The sequence below is a fragment of the Macaca fascicularis genome, chromosome 18 (assembly GCF_037993035.2).
Source record: "Macaca fascicularis isolate 582-1 chromosome 18, T2T-MFA8v1.1".
Classification (NCBI taxonomy): domain Eukaryota; kingdom Metazoa; phylum Chordata; class Mammalia; order Primates; family Cercopithecidae; genus Macaca; species Macaca fascicularis.
In genome coordinates, this window is record NC_088392.1 from 44,299,865 (window position 1) to 44,322,014 (window position 22,150).

The window sequence follows — 22,150 nt, forward strand, 5'->3', positions numbered from 1 at the left end:
GGGTCAATGTCTTGGTGCCACAGTCTACCTGTCTTCAAACACTGCTCCTCCTGTGAGTATTTTCTTGCCCTAGTGCTTTATCTCCCAAAGCGAACTCCCTGGTGTGCTGATGGAGGCTTGAACCCTGTGCAGTATCACCAAGTACCTTGGGATCTGTACTCTTCATCCAAAGTACTTTTTATAAGGACCCTTCCAGGGAGAATACTTGACACAAATGGAAGAACACGTATGGGTAGAAATTGGGACACTCAGGTTAGTTTCCTCTTCTCTTTGCATCTAGTTTTAACTTCCTTCTTTCTCAAGCATATACACCTGAGACCCTAGCTCATCCTGCAAGCTTTTCCTGGTTATGGCACTTACTCAACTTTCAAGGTGCTCACTTTCCAAATGGAGAGACAGCTAGACATTTAACAGGTAAATATGAACCACTGTGATAAGGTAATCTGTAAAGTGTGTACTAAGTGTGGTGGGAGTAAGCCCAGGGAAGGGATGCAATAAAGAACAGATTGCAAGGAGACCTTAAGGGAGGAGTAGGAGTCGACTTAGGGGACAAGGGTCTTCTAGTGGATCCTAAAAGGATCCACTACTGAGCGATGTCAGAGAGTCTGAAAAATTAATGTTTAAGCTACTATATAAATTCTAGAATTTCAGAGATCCACTGCCCCAAAATATAGAGGTGTATCAATATTCTCCCCATAGGAGCTATAACCTAGTTGGGGAGGAAATTTTCTCACTCTTTACAGAGTAAATAGTGAAACAATAATTTAAGGCTGTACATAATAAAGTGCTACTTTAAATAGAAACAAGTGCCAAGGATGTATCAAGTTCAAAGATGCCTGGGCCAGATAATGCCCCTTGCAGAAGGCTGGGAAAAAAAAAAAAAAAAACACAATAAAAGGGAAATTAACACAGGAGCTAGGAATGGGGACCTTTCTGCTGTCTGCAAATCATATGATGTGGATGGCTGCCCTCTTGGCCTCTGCCCTGTAGAGGACTCTCTTGGATTTTCAGGAGAGGAGGGGGAAAAAGAAGTCTTATTAAAAATAACAGCATTTCTGGTGTGCATGTGTGTGAGTGATGTGTGCAAAGACACATTTAACAGTGCAGCCTCTCTGAGCACTGGCTGGTGGGGAAGAGTCCTGAATGCAAAGTGAGGCAAGTGGCCTTTGCAAATGCCAGCTGGAAACACTGCTCTGCTGTGTAAGCAGGACAAGAACAAGCTAGGGAACTGTCACCACTCCAAACAAGTTCTCTCAATGACGGGATCAGCTGGCTGTTCTGAGAGGGGCTTTGGGCATCTCTATGCCTCTCTCTTGGTGAGTAGAAACCCAAGTATGGGGAGCATGGCTGAATGCCTTTTGATTCTGCCACTGGGTGGGACACTGGCCTAGGTCACTTTCGGGAGGCAGAACCCTGATCAGCAAGCAAAGGGGAAGGCAATATTGTGACATTCCATGAAAGAGTGGGCCAGGCTGTCCTCCTGTGGGCACCTCTCCACTGGTGGCAGGGTTGGACTGAGGGTACTCCCTGCCTCCACAGTAGGAGCCACATAGAGGGGCCCGGGAGTATAGAAGAGCCTGGTCTTTGGTTCTGCACTCCTTCTCATTTTCCGCCAAACCTACACTTAGTATGACTTGGGGGCACAGATAAATCACTCTATGAGTTGCATGACCTTAAGGAGCTTACTTTATCCCAGAGAGACTCATTTTTTTCCTCCTCTATCACAGGGGAATTGTAATGACTACTGTAAAACACAAATCTGTTGTCACATTTAAGTGTGAGAATAATTATAAAAAACAGCACCTGTAAGAAGCCATCACAAATGCTCACTTCCATGTCCTTAATTTTACAGATAGGAACTCGGAGCCTCAGAGAGATTAAGTGTCTCCCTTGAAGTTGCCCGTCAAAGATGAAACTGAGGTTGGAACCCGGGAAGGACAGTGAGGAGGTGAGGGAGAAATGCTTGGGGCTTGGCTCTGCCCCTAACAGGGGGTAGGATTATGGACAACCCCTCCACTCAGGTTTCAGGTTCCCTCTCTGTTAGGGGTCTCTTGGGTTCTAACATGGAACCAGCAATGCTCCTTTTTCTATGGAGCAGAGGCCCAGTCCGTGACCTACAGAACTCTGCATTCCATAGAGAAGTCACAGTGTGGACCCTGGATCAGACATCTCTACAAAAACAAAGTTCATCACAATGGAACTTCTCAAGGGCTTTGGCCCCTGGAACCTCCCTCGAGAACCATCCAAGGGAGGCAGGAATGGGGGCCCACAGGGTGCAGAGCGGCGGCCACTTGAGTGGCAGATTGCCGACACCATGTGACCTGGCTTCCTAGTCTCAACTTTTCCATTCTGTCTAGTTTATTTTTCCTTCCCTGTCCCCTCCATGACCTGAAATGCTGTCACAACCATATCTGGGCTTTTCTGTAAATGTCTTTTTTTTTCCTTTTAAACTTTGATTGCTTTCATGCTAATAAACTAGAACTGAGGCTCACTGAGACAAGAGAAGTAGGTTTCCCTGAAAAACATTTATGGGTATGTAACAGAAAGAGATAGAGACTGAGACAGAAAGACAGAGGTAGGGAAAGAGAAAACCACAGAAAGGACACTTATGGAGAATTTGAAAGAGAGAGAGACAAGCAGGTATTGATGGCCAGAAAGACATATATATATGGAGGAGATGACTGAGATAAATTTAGACAGAGACAGGGAGATTTGTTCCATCTCCTCTTGAGTTCCTATCTACAAAGAGAGATGTGATGGAAACAGTCGAATCCACAGATGAGCTGGGTAAGACTGGGCAAGGTATCCCATGAAGGGACACATAGAGTCTTCATTTTCCTTCTACTTCTTGGACTCTTCCAAAGCTTTGCAAGACCACTGGCTATACAGGTGGCTCCAGGACAGTCATGACCATCTGAAGTCCCTGAGTTCAGGGCCATGGGTCCTCTATGCTAACATTTTGCCTTAGATGGATCTGAAGGTTTGGGGGATGCTGGCATTGTTATCTATGAAATCAACTCAAAGGTCATCTGTCAGCCCCCAATATCTTGATAATTTGTAATTCTGTTTACATGTTTACATATTTTTGTCTCATTTGCAGGACCAGATTGTTAATTCCCTGGAGCAGGCATTTTTGTATGTGCAAGATGCCTTGAACCTAGTAGGCCTTTGATAAAGTCGAGTTGAGGGACTGGGCCAGTGTCAGACAACTTCCAATGGCCCATCAGAATGGAGGGATTCCAGAAGGTTGGAGGTGACCCATCTAAAGGATACTGGCCATCCTACAGAAACATCTTGTAGAGAGTTGAGCACCCACGAGTGGGCTGGCAAGCAAAGACAAGATGAGGCTGTATTAGTCCATTTTCACGCTGATGATAAAGACATTCCTGAGACTGGGTAATTTACATAAGAAAAAGGTTTAATGGACTTACAGTTCCACGTGGCTAAGGAAGCCTCATGATCATGGCAGAAGGTGAAAGGCACATCTCACATGGTGGCAGACAAGAGAAGAGAGCTTGCTCTGAGAAACTCCCCTTTTTAAAACCATCAGATCTTGTGAGACTTACTCACTATCACAAGAACAGCATGGGAAAGACCTGCTCTCATGATTCAGTCATCTCCCACTGGGTTCCCTCCCACAACACACAGGAATTCAAGATGAGATTTGGATGGGGACACAACCAAATCATATCAAAGGCCCTGTCCTCTTCCAAAGACTAAGAGAGGAAGAGAAGAGTCACATCAAGAACCCAAGTGAAGACCGGCCTGTAAACAAGTCAACACAGGGAAGACTCAGGAGGTCAGCCCCAGCTGGAACATGAGATCTACGCAAAGCAGTGTTTCAGAGTGCCGAGATGTCTCTGTTGAGCATGTTGGATGATAGTTTCTAAGTATTCCAGTCTTTCTTACCTTTGAGATAAGCAGAGTACATGGAATCTATTTTAAGCTTGCATTACAGGATTGGAGTGGTACCTGGCAGGCTCTTGTTTATGCAGGGATATTTGCCCCAGTGCCAGATTCCCCCAGATTGCCATGTTTTTCTAGTTGGTTCTTCTTACCTTTTTCTCACGGTTCCTATTTATTCTTGTTGTATGTTTCTGCTTCCTTATTTTACTTTGCAGTAAGCAAAGAGAGTCTGATGGGACTTACATGAGAGAGAGTTACAGGGACACTCTCACCATTCCTGTCAACTGGCCAATTTTATTCATTTCTCAAGTAGCTTAAAAGTCCCTTCCTCCAGGAAGATGTCCCAGCTCCCCAAACAGCAGCAGAAGCTCCTCTGTACATTTTTCTGCCTAAAATACCTATCTCGCTGAACACAGTTACATGCTCAATAGGCTGCTTCTACCATCAGATTGTATGCCCACTAAGGACAGAGTCTCCGTCCCCACAGACTCTTTAGTGCCCAGGACTGCAAGGTGACAGCGAGTTTTCGATCCGTATTTATTTAATGTGGATGTGTGTAACCTGAGGGTGAGCCTGGTCTCTTCTATGGAGGAAAGCACTTCCCTTGATGCTAGACCCTGGCTATGGGGCAGAGGTTACCAAAGACTGATTTCTGGGTGAGTATGGACATGGTGCTCCTGCAGTCCTCTCTGCTCCGGACTGACTAGTTTCCTCCTTGTCACTCTCTCATCTGACCTCTGCACATTGATTTCTCTGCCCGGCCATCAATGCTCTCCCAACTCCTCCTCTTTAGCAACCTGCCCTTGAGTTCAGAGACCACCTCCCCTAGGACCTTCCCTGACTCTACTTGAACCCTCCCCTCGTAGGGTCTGTAGTGCTCATTTCAGTGTGCATCTCACAGTGGGGACCCGGGGTTATGATGTCATCACCTTGTGTAGTTATAATCTCCCTTTCTTACACAAAAAAGACAACACTGGAGCTGCAGGGATTCATAGACCTTGTCCTGTCCATCTCCCTCAATGTATAGGAAAGGACAGTGAAACCAGGGAGCTCAAGTGACCCCCTCGAGGAGATATAGCTGTTGAGTGGTGATATCCCCTTGAGGAGGGGGTAAGTCAGGTTCCCCTCAGGGGAGGAAAGTCAGGTCCTCTCACTTTATGTCCAGACAGATTCCAGTTCCTGTTGATTCCTAGGATTTTGTACACCATGGTACCCTAGCCCAGGGCTTGAATATCAGTTTCTTAGGACTGCTGTGACAAATTACCAATAATCTCGGTGCTTCGGCACAAGAGAAATTCATTCTTTCACAGTTCTGAAGCTAGAAATCCACAATAAGGTGTTGGCAGGGCCATGCTCCCTCTGGAGGCACTAGAGAAAAAATATTCTGGCCACTTCTGGCTTCTGGTGGCTCCTGGCATTCCTTGGCTTGTGGTAGCATCACTCCAATCTCTGCCTCTGTCTTCACATGCCCTTTTTCTTTCTCTCTCATGTCTTTTTCTGTCTCTTCCATTATTGGATTTTTGGGTCCACCCTATCTAGGATGATTTCATTTGGAGAGCCTTAACTTGTCTGCAAAAATCCTTATTCCAAATAAATTCACATTCCAAGGTTCTGTGTAGAGCTATTTTTCTTTTGAAGGGGCACAATTCAACCCACTACAGCTCAGAATGCAGCAAACACCCAGTTGCCACTGGATTACTGATGGATAGTCGCTCTGCTGGTGTGTGATCAGGCTAACTGGACAACTAGAGGAAGGGTCTGTGGAGGCGGTTGGGTTTGATGGGAAGAAGAAGGATGGGTTTTCTAAGTGAGGATAAAGTGGAGGGCAGGTCTCAAAGGCTGCAGGGAGCAGGACTCCTGGGAGACTTAAGGACAGGACCTCAGTTAGTGTGTGAGTCAGAGCTGGGAGGGTACAGGACTGGACCTGACACCTTCGAGGTCCCCCTGCATCCTCAAAGCTGGCTGTAGCCTTGAAGCTGGAAGCAGAATCTCCTGCTGGGAGGCTAGCAGACACTTTGCAGGAAGCAGTGAGCCTCCCTCCCTCAGAACATCTTTTTCAAGAAGGTGCTTTTCTGTTTTCAGCTTGGCCCCTCCCCACCTTAATTCTGCAGAGAGAAATCCACATCAGAATGGACAGGGTGAAGGCAAGTGGCCCCATCACACATCCCAGTCAGCTACTTGAGAGGAAAATGAGAGAGGAGGCAAGGCTCGGCTTTGTGAAACATGTAGGCGGGTCTGTACACAAACATCGGCTCATACAAATAAACCAAACCTGGCCAAAAATAACAGAAAAGGCAACAGATGCTTCCAATTAAAATGTCAACGTCTCCTGAGAAGCCGAGTTCTCACGTGGTGTGGGTGCTCGGGGGGCCGAGGACTACTGGAAGGGACCACATATGGAAATCTGTTTGCATTATACCACGTCCCAGATGCCACGTAAGACACTGGCCTGACCTTGCAATTAGCACATTGGCTGTTTCTGGGGTGAGGTATGTGGATGCAGGGAAAACTCAGAAAGTTGTGAAAGAGAGTGATTGTTCCTACTGGGTCCTATAGGAAGCGAGGGACCTAGGAGTATTCTCAGGGAATATTACTCTGTGGGTTTCCTCACCCCCTCCATCTTCTCTTTTTTGCCTCCATTTTCCCATATTCTTCAATGTCGTTATGAAAGGAAAATGCATTTACATGGATAGCAGGCAGTCTTAGTGGAAAAAGGCTGTCAAAGGCTGTCACAAGGATGTGGCAGAGGGCATGGGGGACAGAGGGACAATCCCTGCCCCACCTCCCCGTCTGCCCTTGGTGGTGGTGGTGGTGGTGAGGCGTGTAAGACACTGGACACACCCTGGACTGTCCAAACAGCCTCTCCCTAGCCTGCTGTGCTTCTGAATCCCTCATAAAATTGTTTCTTTCTGATTTGCTTTGCTGTTTACTCATCATAGGTTCTCATTTCCCTTTGATCCTAGAGTCACTTCGCTTTTATTTTTCCTTTCCTAACTCTCTTTCTTTCTAGCCCCATTGGGTAACTGCTAAGGAAACCAACAAAAGCAGCAAGGAAACAGTGGATTCTTTCCCAAATCTCACCATCTCATCAAATCAAGAGGGAGTGTGTATTTGAAAGGGTGACTTGTTCTGATAAATGAATCTCCTTCTTCTCCTAATTATTTTTATTATCATCGCTATTATAATAAAATCCACATTTTATAGCTAGAGTTCCAACTAGAGTAATGTCCGCAGAAAGGAAGAACAATGGGGAAATTAATGAACTGAATCCTCATTTGTGTTTCTGTAGGGGAAGATGATAATTTGTTGGTTTTAATAAGTTCCTAGATTGAGTTGCTTCCACAGGCTAGTGCTGCTAGACCCGGGTACCCATTGGGTAATGCAAGATGTGTAACTCAAATATTTTTATGTGGATTCAAACACATTTTCATTTCTTAATGGTCACTATTACTGACCAGATAAGAGAAAGACTTATCTGCATAAGGCAAACAAATGACTTGTTTTGACAACAGAAGCTTAAACAGGATGTTAATTAGCAGCCATAGAGATGGGAAGGTTCTGGATGGGAACAGTTATGCAGAAAAACCCACAGTATGGCTACTATGTACCAGAGTCCCATCCCTTACCATATGGCTGTGGTCTGGCAAATGGCTCGCTGGCAATTCATTACCATATCACTTGGAACTCAGGAGCAAACCATTTATGATTAGCAAATTCATTATGCTATCTTTGGTACCTTAAGGGGACCCTGTGGGCTTTCCTCCCCTGTTGTGTTATTTTAAGGACATATGACAGGGAAGGAAGAGCCCTCCCTTTTCCAGCTGCCTCAAAGTACTGTTTGCTGGAAAGTTTGCTGGAATCTAGATAGAATCTTTCAAAAGAAAATAAACAAGCAAAAAATCCCCGCAGTCATGAACTGTAGCCACAGCTGGAACTATTGGAACATTCCAGGAGATGAAAACAAAGATTCCCTCCTCCTTCCCTTCCATCTTACTGAGGACACATCAGTCACCCTTGTGTGTGCACTTTAGCCACAGCAAGAGCAAGATCAGAGAGAAATAAGGACTTATGACCATTAGACCAGGAGACAGGAAGCGATGGTTCTGGAAGGGGCTCTGTTACTAACTTTGGGTAAGTCAGCTGAATCCTTGATCCTGAGCTTCAGAACCTGCAAAATAGGTAGACTTCTCTCTGTCTTACCTAATTCCAGTGGTGTGGGAAGCATCATGAGAACACGGTCTTTGATGGGGAAAATTACTCTGAATCTACTAGGCTGATTAAGCCACAGCAGATCAGCAGGTGAGGTACTGGAGAGATTTATTTTCAAGTCATTAGCAAAGGTAGGCAAGAAGAGAGGGGCACCAGTCTCTCTACTATCAATAGAGTCTGCCCACCTCTGTAATTTAGCATTTTAACTGCAGTTGCCAAGAAAGAGTATGTGGAGCTTTGCATAAGGTGAAAAAGTAGAGATTGTGTCTGAGAACTGACTAATAGGAATGTGTTTTGACGAGACTAAAGCTTAATGGAGTAGTCAAAATTCCTGAAGAGGCAGAAAATCATTAAGACAGGAGGGTTACAATGGCACACAGAAAAGGGAAGGAGGAAAAATAAGAAGCAGACATTGAGTTTGTCAGGTTGGTGTGATTTGTTAAGCATTTGGCTGGGGAGGGATGTGGCAGTGCTGAAGGGAAACTTGCTCAGTAAGTGCAGAGCGTGGGATGACCCCATTTTGGTTAATGTACATAACGTGGAGAGACCCCTTGTAGAGCTTGTTCCCTGAAGCCCACCATAGCCTGTTCCCTAATCTCACAAAGCCTGCCTCTAAGTAAAAATCCCAGGGCTTAGACAAGGGCCCTAAAATCCTAAAAACATACAACACTCACAAACACTAGCACTCCCCTGCATCATCAATCTGACCTAAAAGAACCATGCTTGCCACAATCAACATCAATTACACATTTAATTAACTCTCACTTTATTTCCTTTTTAGAATTCCAACGGGCTCTGGGAAAGACTTTCCATGGACCACATCTCTGGAAAGAGCTGCCCATGGAACTTTAAAATGATGCCTTCTTCTTGTGACAAATTTCCCTGTAGCAAGCAGTAGAAGCATTACTAAAGGAAAGATTTTATTGATCATTCTTTAAAAAAAATCCCAGAAATAGGACACATAGGACACACAGGTCCTTATCAGAATCTTATGGTTTGGAAGAAGCACCACCTAGAAAATCCAGGATCCTGGGTCTGAATTCTGGGTCTGATGTTGATTCATGATGCAACATTGAATGTGTCAGTTAACTCTTTATGTTTCAGTTCTCCTATCTACAAAGTGACTGTAAGGTAAACTTTATTACATTGACTAGATGCGCTCTCACAGAATGTTTCTTGGAGCATAATCTTACCATTCCCAGTGACTGCAGAGGTCCAGAGCTGTTCTTTTGCTTTATGAATGTTAAATAATGAATTAGGGTACTTTTCAGCTTGATCGCTCTAGCATCTCATGGTGCAATATTGTTACCCATATTTATGATATATGAGGATACAGTGACCCTTGTCCACAACACAAATCCTAGACATGGAACTGTTCCTATGGAAATGAGATGTATTTTATGATCTTCCAGTTCTGCTGAGTCCAACCAAACACCTACAGCATGCCAGGTGCTCTGCTAGGCTCTGGGGTACCGGGATGAGATGCATAGACCCTGACCTGGAGGAGCTTATGTTTTCACGGAGGCAGCTTAATCTCTAAACAACTAACTTTAGTACAAGATGATATGTAAAAAAATAGACTATCAGAGAGTTTCTCAAAGATTTTCCCCCAACGATCAACTGCATTTGGAAACAACTAGTGAGTTTGTTAAACAACCCCACCCCTAACCTTCCCATATCTGAATCTCTCATGGTGGAATTTGGGAATCTGCCTGTTTCACAAGTCTTCCAGCATCTTCTGCCCCACACTAAAGTCACTATGGGAAAAGTTAACTATGGGAACTCACAGACAGATGCCACGGAATCCCGCCTTTAGGGACCATTTATTTGAGTTCTATGCTCCTCTAAGCCCTGTGAAATATCCAATAACATTTACTATAGAATCCATTACCTCTAGGAGCTTATGCTTTTCTCAAGAGCCATAAAACCAGGATATCACATCCAAGGATAAGAGGAAGAAATCAGAGTTGGAGCTCATGTCCCATGATGTTCTTGTTCTAGCCAAGACTTGCAGGCTTCCTCCTTCATAATTTTTTTTCCCCCCAGTGCAGAGGTCACTTGCCCCACCATGGGATGATGGTAACTCTGCCCAAGACTCTTGGATCACTCTGATCCTGGGGAGGTGTTGAGCAACCTTTCAGGAATCCCTTGTCACCGCCAGTCCTGCTCTGACTGGGTAATTCATTATCGGACGTTGGCTGTGTTCTGGGTACTCTAAAACCAACTTTATCCTTGCCCAGTGTCCCGGCACCTCTATGGCCCTTGCTCTTCTGCATCTTTGCAGGGACATGCCCTTCACCTGCACCCCATTCAATAGAGACAATGACGCTTCTCTACCTGACAATGCAGCCTTATGTAGGTGGGAGATGAAACAATTACAAAAAACATTGCATTGGAACTACATAGCAACTTACACATTTTCCAGAGAGATACTATTATGTTCGCTTTATTGCTATGTTTTAAGGACTCAGTTCACAAAACTGGCAAGTGGGTGACTCAAGTCTCAGATTGGCTCTGACTCACTCATAGTTTGTGGCCCTCATCATAATCACAGGTCCCTTAAAGGGGAGTGTTCATGGACAGGACACAAGTAGAGAATCACTCTTTTCCTGGCTGTCCTCACCTTTGGTGAGCCAGTTTGCCAGAGTGAAAACAGTCTGGCATTTGAAGTCTTCTCTGTTCATTATTCTCTGTGTGACCTTGGGCAAGTTGTAGTCTTTTTGACCCTCAGGTTCTTTGCTGGTAAAACAGGACAATACACACATACTAGAGGTCACTGTTGAGTGAACTGAATGAAATAATATAGGTAATGTCCTTAGCTCAGTAATGCTAGCTTCTCTCCCATTTCCTTTTTTCCTGCCCTTGTAGGTGGAGCCCCAGACACTTGTCTTTTCTCACCCCTGCAAAGGAGGTCCTTTTGAGAAATACTTTTTGCTATGTTATCTGACAGTGACCAGGCTTGTTCTCACAAGACAAGAGTTGATCCCTTCCTTCTCATAGTGCTATGAAAATCCCATCTCTTCCCAAAACCAGATAGAACCTGCTGAAAAGGGAGAGATGGGTTGACTTTAACTTTGCTGGTCTGTTTGCATCTGCCCCTGACCTTTATATTCTGAACCTTGGTTGGGTGCAGTGAAGCAAAGAAGGGATTGGGAACAAGGAATGTGCAATGGTTCTGGCCACCATGCTCTTTCTTGAGGAACTGGAAACCTGCTAGAGGTTACTAACACTCATGCATCAGGATAAGGGCAGGATTTCAAGTCAGGGATTTCAAGAAAGCATTTTATAGCAACCCAGCATGCCAGAGAGACACCAGCACTCCTTGGGGTGGGTTCCAATATAGGCCAAGTGACCAGGAGGAGTGACTATTTCTACAAAGGATAATCTTTCTTGTACACTGTATTCTTTCTCTCCATGCCCTCTTTGAAAAAACAATAAGTAGCCAATTATTATCAATTTATTTGCTGCTTCTTATAATTACATTATCCATGATTAACTCACGGGAGTCTAATTTGACTCTAGAATTATTTTGTAGGAATGCTCCATCATCAGGCACGGTGGGACTCTTGTGAGAGCAGGCTCACTCTGTTTGGCTCACAGAGTTCAATTAATGCACATGGAGAGGGACAAAGAAGAGGATGAGAAATGGCAGGCGTCCCAGTCTTGCTGAGTTGTAAAGTCCCTCCACATTCATTATTTCATTTGATACTCAGACTAGCTCCACGAGGTAGCTAGGAGACCTGTGATCATCTCTGGTCTACAAACTGGAACATGGACCCAGGTCAAATCACAATATGGTGCCCAAGATGGGATTAAAACCCAATGTCGACAACCTCCTGGCTCCTCTTCCCCAACACACTGCAGCTCCAAGGATACTGATCAATGATTTTGATAGTGATCATTTCTGTAATACTTAGAAGTTTACAAAATATTTCAAATTCCTGATCTCATTTAATCTTTACAACAAACTCGGGAGGCAGAGAAGAAATTATAATACCCATTTTTATAGAGGAGATAACTTTGTTTTAGAGATGTGAATTGCCCAAGATCATACAGCCTTTAGGGTGTAAAAACTGCATGAGAATCCTGGGATCAGCCTTCTGATAAAATGTTTTACTCTAATATAGCACCTCTGAAAGTCAAGGACTCACCAGAAATGTGTGGTTTAAGTGTAGTATGGATCAGCCACATGATATCATAGTCACATTTTGTAAAAACAGCTATTTTCTGTGACGGAGGCTCTTCTTAATTTAGGGATCTTTTGAGATAATGTTTACATATGTATATACATATGTGTGTATATGAATATGTATCAATAAAATGACATTTTGGGGAGACTCTAAAATTGCCATCAGAGTCTCAAAGGGGTGTGTGACCCGAAAACAACCGGGGAGTTTGCTGATTCTCGTCTCTTCTCCACCAGTGAAAAATTAAGGTGGTGGTGTTGGTGTTTGGGACTGGGAAGAAGAAGAGAAGGCTTTAGAGAAGACAAGGGGGACAGAGTTATGTAGGCCAAATGAGGCAAAACTTTTAAGGGGCTGGGTCCAAGTAATGGTTACAGTGACAGAACTGCCGAGGCTGAAGGCTTAAACAAGTTGTCACATTCTCTAACTTCTCAGCAGTTAGAGAAGTTTCTGTGGAGTTGTGGGAACAGCAAGCTGACTGTGGGTGTTAAAGAAGGTGGAGAGGAGGAAGGAGAGACAGTGAGCGCGGAAACCTTTCTTTACAATCTGGCAATTAAGGAAAGTAGAGAGATGGAATGCCAGCTTGGAGGGGAAAGCAGGACCAAGGAAAGTTCTCTCTCTCTTTTTTTCTTTCCCTTAAAATGAGAGGAAGACTCTAATTGAAAGGGAGAGACCAGCTGAGGGAGAAGGAGCCTAATTAGGAGACAGGAGGAGATGAATCCCGAGCTGAGATGGAGGTTAACTTCAGAGCAGATCTGAGAGTCTCCAGGAGCAGAGTGGAGATGGGAGGGAGAGGTGAAGATACAGAGGAGTATGAGCTTCTTGCTTGATTCCTGCCAATTTCATCTATCGTAGAACTTACGGCGTTGCAGCAAACGGCAAGCGACACCAACCAACCAGGCTGCTTCCTGTCACCCTGGGCACAAAACTTCCTGGCTCCGGGCATCTGGCAGCTTCTCGCTGCCCTTCCCTGTCTGTTCTGCATTCTTATTTCCCAGCTTCAGGCACTGACCCTGTCAGGTACTTCTTCTTGAGCTCTCAGCCTCACATAACTCTTCTGGGGGTGATTTCAGTAGTAAAATACAGAAATATGTTCCTGGGAAGTATGTACCCGGGAAATTGTTTTCTTTGTTGTTGATTTATTTGATTGCTAAATCTTTTTTAAAAACTTACACTACACAATGTAAAGATATATTGCATTATAGTTATGAAATAGGTTATATTTGTCACTTTCTGTTTTTAAAGTTTTTTTTTTTTTTCTGGTCCTTAGATGGGAATGAACTTCCACATTGTTTCTAAGGCATGATCAGAGTCTTCCTCTTATTTTACTTTTAGTGGCTTTCCCAGAAACGTAACATCCTAAGTCTATGAACGAAACATTTTCAATGAAATCTTGAAGCATGTCTAAAGGCTTTCCCCTTGCTCTCCTCCTGCAATTATCCAGCTATTATATTTCTGATAGAAGGTATTCAGAAGGCATTCATAGGCAGAATCAGATAGCAAGGACAGCTTCCTTAAGCTCCTGAGTCATTGGGCCATTTTCGCTGGGGACAGATTTGTCACGAAAAAATCCTCTCTGCTTGCCAAGCTAGTTAGTGGCCACCCCATTCTACTTGTGAAATTGCCCCATGGCAAGACTGTGGCAGTTTTGGGGCTTACTTTTGAATCCTCCCTTCTCAATGGGAACACCATGCCTACTGGTTGTTCTTTGTCTCTAATGTGCTCATTGTCTGCCTCCTGCTGCAGTGTGGGTACAAGCAAGGCATACATCAAGGTTGGAATGGATTTTGTTGGAAAGTTCAAAGCCAGGTGTCAACAGAGAGGCCTTGTCTGGCCACCTTTGAAAAACAAAATCTATTCTCTTGTCCCACTGCTCTCTGTTTCCCTTGCCTTGTTTTATTATTTTGCAGAGGACATAGGGTGTATTGCCCTCTGCTTGAAAGATTGTATGTCTGTCTCTTCAATAGAATATGACCCCCACACAGGATAAGAAGCGTTTTCTGTTTTGAACCTGCTGTATCCTCACTGGTCTAACACAGTGCCTGGTGCCTGGGAGGGGATCAATACACAGTTATTGAATTAACTGTTGAATGACTGTGTCTATTAGGTTCATGCTTGCAAGAGTCCATGAAGCAGTATAGTGAGGAAAGAGCCAAATTGGGAACTAAGAAGTCCAGCAATCACTTTCTGCCTCTGTCATCAGCTAGTCTGTGTGTGTATTTATACACACACATATAGACACTCCCATATACATGGGAGTTTATTAGAGAGAATGGGCTTCACACTATTACAAGGCAAAGTCACACAATCGGCTCTCTACAAGCTGGGGAAGAGAGAAGCTGGTAGTGGCTCAGTCTGAGTCAGAAAGCCTCAATCCGGGGAACCTGACAGTGCAGACTTCAGTCTGTGACCAAAGGCCTGAGAGCCTCTGGCAAGCCACTAGTGCCAGTTCCAGGGTCCATAAGCCAAAGAACCTGGAGTCTAATGTCCAAGGGCAGAAGGAGTAGGAAGAAGTCTCCAGCATGGGCAGCCAGAAGACCCAGCAAGCAGTTATCCCACCTTCCTTTGTTTTTTTTTTTTTTTTTTTTTTTTTGAGACGGAGTCTTGATCTTGTCGCCCAGGCTGTAGAGCAGTGGCGTAATCTCGGCTCACTGCAACCTCTACCTCCTGGGTTCAAGCAATTCTCCTGCCTCAGCCTCTGGAGTAGCTGGGTTTACAGGCACCTGCCACCATGCCTGGCTAATTTTTGTATTTTTGCTAGAGATGGGGTTCCACCATGTTTGCCAGGTTGGCCTCGAACTCCTGACCTCAAGTGATTTGCCTGCCTCAGCCTCCCAAAGTGTTGGGATTACAGGAGCGAGCCACTGCACCCAGCCAAGGTTATCCTACCTTCTTCTGCTTGCTTTGTTCTAGCTATTCTGGCAGCCAATTGGATGGTGCCCACCCACACTGACAGTGGGTCTTCCTCTCCCGGTCCATTGACTCAGATGTCAATCTCCTCTGGCAGCATCCTCACAGACACACCCAGGAACAATACTTTACCAGCTATCCTTCAATCCAATCAAGTTGACACCTAATATTAACCATCACACTTGGAAATGTTACTTCTCTGAATTTCAGACCCTTTTGTATAATAAGGATAATACTTCTTTCATAGGAGGGTTGTGAGCACTGAATGAAATTAAGTGTGTTAAGAATTGTTCACATTTGCCACTACTATTAGGGATCAAGTTGCCATTGGTAATGGGAATCATCTCTTCTCATTCTTCTTTCTCACTTAAACTGTCTGGTTTAAAAACAGATTATCACATTAATAGGCATGAAGAATTGCCCCCAGGAAACTGGTGTTGCCACACGGAGCTTCATGAGGCCTTTGCTCACATGAATTGCTAAAGTGCCTTTGGGTGGTCTTCAAATTTCAGCAAGCAGGTCAGACCTGGGAGCTGGGACTTGTCAAGGTGCTGGGATAGCAGCACTTTGTCTCATGGCATAGGCATTCCATGTTCTTTCCACTCTTTTCTCTGTGCTCTGGGCTGCTACATTGCAGATACTAATTATTTAACCAGTTCAGCCCCAAATTTAACTGGCTTCTCTTAAGTGCCATCACATATTAAGTGACCTAAATCCCTCAAAAAATGGAGCCAAGTTATCAGTAAGTATACTTTTCCCAGGGTGTCATGGAGAGGACTAGGGAAGAAGGGGGCTAACACAGGCAATGACTCACTTCAGTAAGAAGGCAAGAGGACCCTGTCTCAGTAGAAATGCACATTGATATAATCCCAAGGTTGAAACAAGACTCAGTCTTGGATTTAATCACTACTCCTCTGATCTGTCCTCAAGGCTCAACCCCTCACCTTGCTTTGTAGGATCACCAGGTGGCTGGGTGGCATTTTGAGGTCTATAGGGCTGACTGGGGACCAGTGAAGTGAAATTTATGTCCTAGAGTTTAATTTAAAATAGAAATATGCCACCAGGATCTTATAAACAAGGCTTTGAGGCCCTGGCCATTGTGGGTTTTTTTTGTTTGTTTGCTTGTTTTTGTTTTGTTTTTATTTCCTATTTTTCTGCTTTGGACAAACTTTCTTCCTCCATCCACATGCCCAGGTTTTTTTTTGTTGTTGTTATTGTTACTTTTATCCCTCCTTCCTCTGTCTGTCCTTTCTTTCTTCTCCTTCTGCATCCAAATTCACTCATGCATTTGCCAAATATTGACTGAGAGGTAGGGACGAGAGAGAGAGAATCAGACAGGATGCAGCATATGCAGATATCCACCATTTAGGGGATCCAGTATCTCAGTGAGGAAATATGAAGCTGGGAGGAAAGCAGTGGCCAGACACTGAACAACTTGGCTTTCTATTTTATGAGTTTTGACTCTATCCCAAAACTTATATTAGGGAGATCCATTAAGAAAGGGTGTGTGTATAAGGTTTCCTTATACCAAGAATGGGCTGGAAGGTGCTGGCTCAAAACAAAGTGTAGACTAACAGAGGGGAGTGGACAGACTGAAGAGCGGTGAAAGAGATAGGAACAGCAGGGCATAGTGACTGTCTCAATGATGGTGTGGAGGGAGAAAGAGGAGTCAAAGATGACTACCAGGCTGGGCGCAGTGGCTCACGCCTGTAATCCCAGCACTTTGGGAGGCCGAGGCAGGCGGATCAACCTGAGGTCAGGAGTTTGAGATCAGCCTGGCCAACATGGTAAGACCCTGAACCTGAGGTCAGGAGTTTGAGATCAGCCTGGTCAACATGGTGAGACCCTGTCTCTACTGAAAAAAAAAAAATTTGCAGGCGGAGCTTGCAGTGAGCTGAGATCTGGTCACTGCACTCCAGCCTGGGCGACAGAGCGAGACTCCGTCTCAGAAAAAAAAAAAAAAAAAAAAAAAATTTGCTGGGCATGGTGGCATATGCCTGTGATCCCAGCTACTTGGGAGGCTGAGGCAGGAGAATCACTTGACCCCAGGAGGTAGAGGTTGCCATGAGTTGAGACTGCAACACTGCACTCCAGCCTGGGTGACAGAGTGAGAAAAAAATAAAAGATGACTACCAAGTTTTGGCTTGATCACAAGGGTGGATGGTGTTGCTGATAACAGAGAAGCAGCAGCAGCACTTCTTGTTTCTTGTCAGAGTTGATGATGAGTGACTATGGACATGATGAAGAATAACCTGAGTTGAGGAAGGGACCATGAATGTACAGTAGGCACTAATTTGGGGAATTTGTGATTTCTCCTCCAGAGTTCAACTGTCCAGATAGAAAGGTGGACATGGAAAAATTGGGCTTTGCAAACAGTCACCCAATTCTTGCCTTCCTGGTCCCTGGATCACCCTTCCTATACCACCATTGTGGAGAAAGAAGTACAGGACACTAACAAGGTACAACTACTTTCTACCCTGCCAGGACTTGACTTAAAAGATGACCATGCACAGAACATTGCCCAAGATGCTTGCCTTTCCTCTTTGCAGACATGATTTGTCAGGAATTTAGTCTTCCATTTAGGTGATTAAGGATGTGGTTTGAGGTTTCTATTTAATCTTTATGCAGCAGCCTTCATGAGCCAGGTCAAATCTCATCAAAGTTTCAAGTGAAAAGCAGTTGTTCTTTGCCCACTGAACTCAAATATTTTATCATAAGTCTTCACTAAATGCCTAATGTATGCAGCAAAAAAATAAATATAAGTCACAGAAAAACATTTAAAGAAACATGTTCAGAATCCATAACTAAAAAACTAATATAAAGCAAATCAAAGAAGGTAATTTAGGCCTAGGAGTTAGAGGACTAGAATTATTCAGGCCATGTGGCTTAAATGCTTATAGAATAGTGGTTTCTGGCACAGTCTCTCGAGTCAGAATGCCTCATTCAAATCCTGGGTCTTTCATTGACTACCTATGCAACTTTGGGTTATCACAAAGTTTAATTAATATACATAAAACACTCACACCAGTATTTCACACAGAGGGTAAGTGTTAGCTAATGCCGTTGTTATTATTGGTGTTGCTATTATGAGCTACAAAACATGAACAATTGAATTCTATCTTTGGGCAGCAATGTCTTTATTCATAAAATGAGGGCAAGATATTATCTTTTCTAACTATGTTCTGAAATGACTTGGGGCTCCTCTGCCCCATCCCATTCTACATTTTATTCATTTTATTCATCATCTTGGGGTTTCATATACTTTTTTACTTGCAGAAAGGACTCTAAAAAACAAGTTGCAAATCACTAGGCCAGATGGTATAAGGTCTGTCTTCAACGAAAGTTTTGATTCTCTGAGTGAAAAAAATGCTCTTGACAGGGGACAGTGGGATGAAGTGGTCTCAGAGGAGGTGGCATCATACCAGGGGGAGCTTCTTGGAAGAAGTGAGTTGGAAAGTTAAAATCTGGGTGTTTCTAGCAGTTGGTAAACCTGGAAGAGAAGTTGTAATTCCCAAAGAGAGGTGAGTGTGCAACATAGATATAGAACCAAAACTATGCAGGGAGAAAAAGTTTCAACGACCCAAATCCCTGCAGTCAGGGAGAGAGAATGAGTAGACAAAGGCTTCAAGATAATAGTCTCAAATTGAAGTTTGATTAAAGTTTGAAGCAATGAACAAGGTGAGAAAAGATGATTGGCTCTATTGAGGAAAGCAGCACCTCACCTATCCTCTTTTTTGCACGGACAGGAAAGCAATGTTTAGAGGAAGAAAGCTCTTGTCCGTGGGCACACAATTAGTCACCAACCCTGGTAGTCATTATTAGCTGCGAACCAACTAGCCATTCTCCCTTTTTCCTTAGCAATAGCTAACTTTTTAGCTAGGCACATTGCTGATTGAATTAAAGAAAACATGTCTGATATGGCTTGGCTCTGTGTCCCCACCCACATCTAATCTTGAATTGTAATCCCTACATGTGGAGTGAGGGAAGTGATTGGATTACGGGGGCAGTTTCTCCCATGCTGTTTTTGTGATAGTGAATTCTCATGAGATCTGATGGTTTTATAAATGGTAGTTTTCCCTGCACTGACACACGCTCTCTCTCACTTGCTGCCATGTACAACATACCTGCTTCCCCTTCCACCATGATTGTAAGTTTCCTGAGGCCTCACCAGCCATGCGGAACTGTGAGTCAATTAAACCTCCTTTGTTTATAAATTACGCAGCCTCAAGTATGTCTTTATAGCAGTGTGAAAACAAACTAATACAATTTTCTAGCCTCCCTTGGCATTAGGGATGATCCAAAAATGTCCATGCAAGTTAAGGGGCTCCAGGAAAGAAGTTTTAGAGGGGTATAGTCAGCCAGTAGGGACCATTTTGCCCTCCTCACCTTCACTTCTTCTTGTGTCTCACCAGGATGGCTTGGAGTTGCAGTGGTCACCTCAGATCTTAAGGTGACTTTGGAGATGGAACCCATGTGACTAGGAATGGCAGAACAGAAAGGTGGAAAGAGCTTGAGTCCTGGGGATGTGGCATAGCCACCATCTTAGCCCCTTACCGCCTACCTCTGGACTTCCTTTAAGTTGAGAGAAACATGTTCCTACCGTATTTAAGCCATTTGTTATTCTAAACCCCATTCCTAGTCCTGGAATGCCCTGGCAGAGCTGGTGCTGGCTGGGCCCCCAGTAGTCCATGGTGACTTTGCTCAGCATTGCTCTTTCCATGAATGATCCCACTACTATCGTGTGTGGAACTATCTTGGTGTGGGTGTGTGCATGAGCAGACATCCACAGCCAAGTAATTTTCAAAGCTGTCAGCTCTGCTCTCCTGCAGCCTCCTGCTCCCCACTGCCTTCTCATTTCCACCAGAGGAAAGTGAGGCTGCTGGTGAGGAGCTTTTTCTTTTCCTTTTCTCCTTTTCTGAATTGTTTACCATATTAAACTCTCAATATCCACTGCCCAGAATATTATTATGCTAATATTTCTGATTTATTTTTATTTTTATTTGTAATTAAAGAAATAAAACACTATAGGTACAATCGCATCCTTTTTATCCTCTGTGTGAGCCTATTCTACTCCTTCTTCCAAAAAAGCATTCTCTTGAACTTGCATGCATTCTGTGTTTTTATGCTTTTATTATGCATATGTCTGAATCCATATTTGATTGATAACATTGTTTTATATGTTTTAAATATGTGTGTAAATGGTATATTAATGTGGTTTGATTTTTTACACAGACCTTGGATTTTTTCAAGATCATCTTTCTTGATGCCTGCGTCTAGCTCACGGGAACTCACTGCTGTGCCTGTACAGTGTTTTCCCATTGCTCTATTGATGAACATTTAAATTGTTTTCCAATTTTCAATATTGTAAATAATGCAATAATAAACATCCTCTTACCTGTCCTATTACACACAGGAGTAAGAATTTTTCTAGGGATTATATTTAGACATAAAACTAGTTTGTCATAGGATACGTATATACTTACTTTTACAAGGTATTTCTAAATTGCCCTCTAAAGAGATAAAAACAATGTGCACTTCCTCTAGGATGGCAGTGCCCATTTCCCATAAAAACTTGGCATTACTGAACCTTTCAATTTTTGACAGTTGAATAGGTGTGAAATGCTATCTATTTGCTTTTTAATGGGCATTTCCCTGATTATTAATGAGGTAGGGCATCTTTTCATATTTTTGTAGATCATTTTGATTTCCATTTCTGTGAACTGTTTGCTTTTATATTTGTTTTTCTGTTGGGCTGTTTGTCTTTTACTTATAGTTGTCCCCATCTGACTCCCTATCCCATATACACACATTTTCAGAGATTAAACCTTCTTAGGTCACATGCATTGCAAACTTCTCCTCCAAATCTCTTACCTATCTTTTAGTTTTGTTTATGGTGACTTTGTTCCTACAAGACTATAAATTTGGTCTTAAATTTTAACATAGTCAAATGTATTGATCTTTTTCTTTACTTTTGTGTTCTTAAAAATTTTTCTTAATCAGATATTATAAAACTATCTTCCTGAGTATTCTTTGAATAGTTTAAAAGATAATTTTTTACTTTAACTTTTAATCTATCTGGAATTTATTTGCAATATTTTGTGTTATTTTGCATATGAAATTGAGCTCTGTTAATTTTCCAATATGAAGAGCCAATTTCTGTGACAATGTGTATCAAACAGTCCATTCCTTCCCTACTTAGTTGTAATCACCCCATCACGTAACGGTTTTCCAAAATGTCTGGGTCTTTTTCTAGACTTTCTAGTTTATTCCACTGGTCTCTCTATACCTATACTTCTCTTGCACAGTTTTATCCTGTGCTTTGATGTCTGCAGTGTAAATTCATCTTCTTCATAGTCTTTTTCAAATTTCTTTGGACTGTTCTTGGCCCTTTGGCTTTCAGATGAATTTTGATTAATCTTTTAATAAAATGCTTCCCTCCTACTTCATCTAACACATACTTCTCTCCCATCTCATTCCTATTCTGAAGGCTACTGCCCTCAAAGATCTAGGTTCCAGCCTTGAATCAGTCACCAAATGCCCGTCTATTCTTGTGCAAGTCCCCTAATCTCTCTGGGTTTCAGTTTCCTCACCTGTCAGATCTGCTTTGCCTATATCACAGGATTGCTGAGCTGATCAAATGAGATAAAGATGAGAGATGCTTTGAACAGTTCAAAACGCCAAGTTAAAGAGTTAAAAACAATAATCTCTAGATGTTCTGAGACAAAATGTGAAATTCAGATTATTTCTCCCCCAGCTTTTTCTACCCTTTGTGACACTCCTTTCTGTCAAACTTCCAGTGTTGTGAGATGCAAAGGTCTTCTGTTCAGGGTAGAATTATCATGATGATGTGCTGGGGACAGCTGGGATTTATATGTCCTGGATCCCATTTCGGACTCCCTCTTCGTGACTTAATGTAAGGCACTTAAACTCTTTGAATGCCA

The 22,150-nt window shown here is 43.3% G+C and overlaps 1 protein-coding gene and 1 long non-coding RNA gene across 2 annotated transcripts in view; one reads left to right on the forward strand and one right to left on the reverse strand.

The window, feature by feature from the left end:
* The window catches only part of SLC14A2 (solute carrier family 14 member 2), a 195,875-nt gene that overhangs the window by 167,299 nt on the left and 6,426 nt on the right, over positions 1-22,150 (reverse strand). The window lies entirely within an intron of this gene.
* LOC102127214 (uncharacterized) lies at positions 7,913-20,613 on the forward strand. Its single transcript, XR_286234.5, has 3 exons — positions 7,913-8,037; positions 17,531-17,668; positions 19,622-20,613. It is a non-coding gene; the product is annotated as an uncharacterized lncRNA (long non-coding RNA).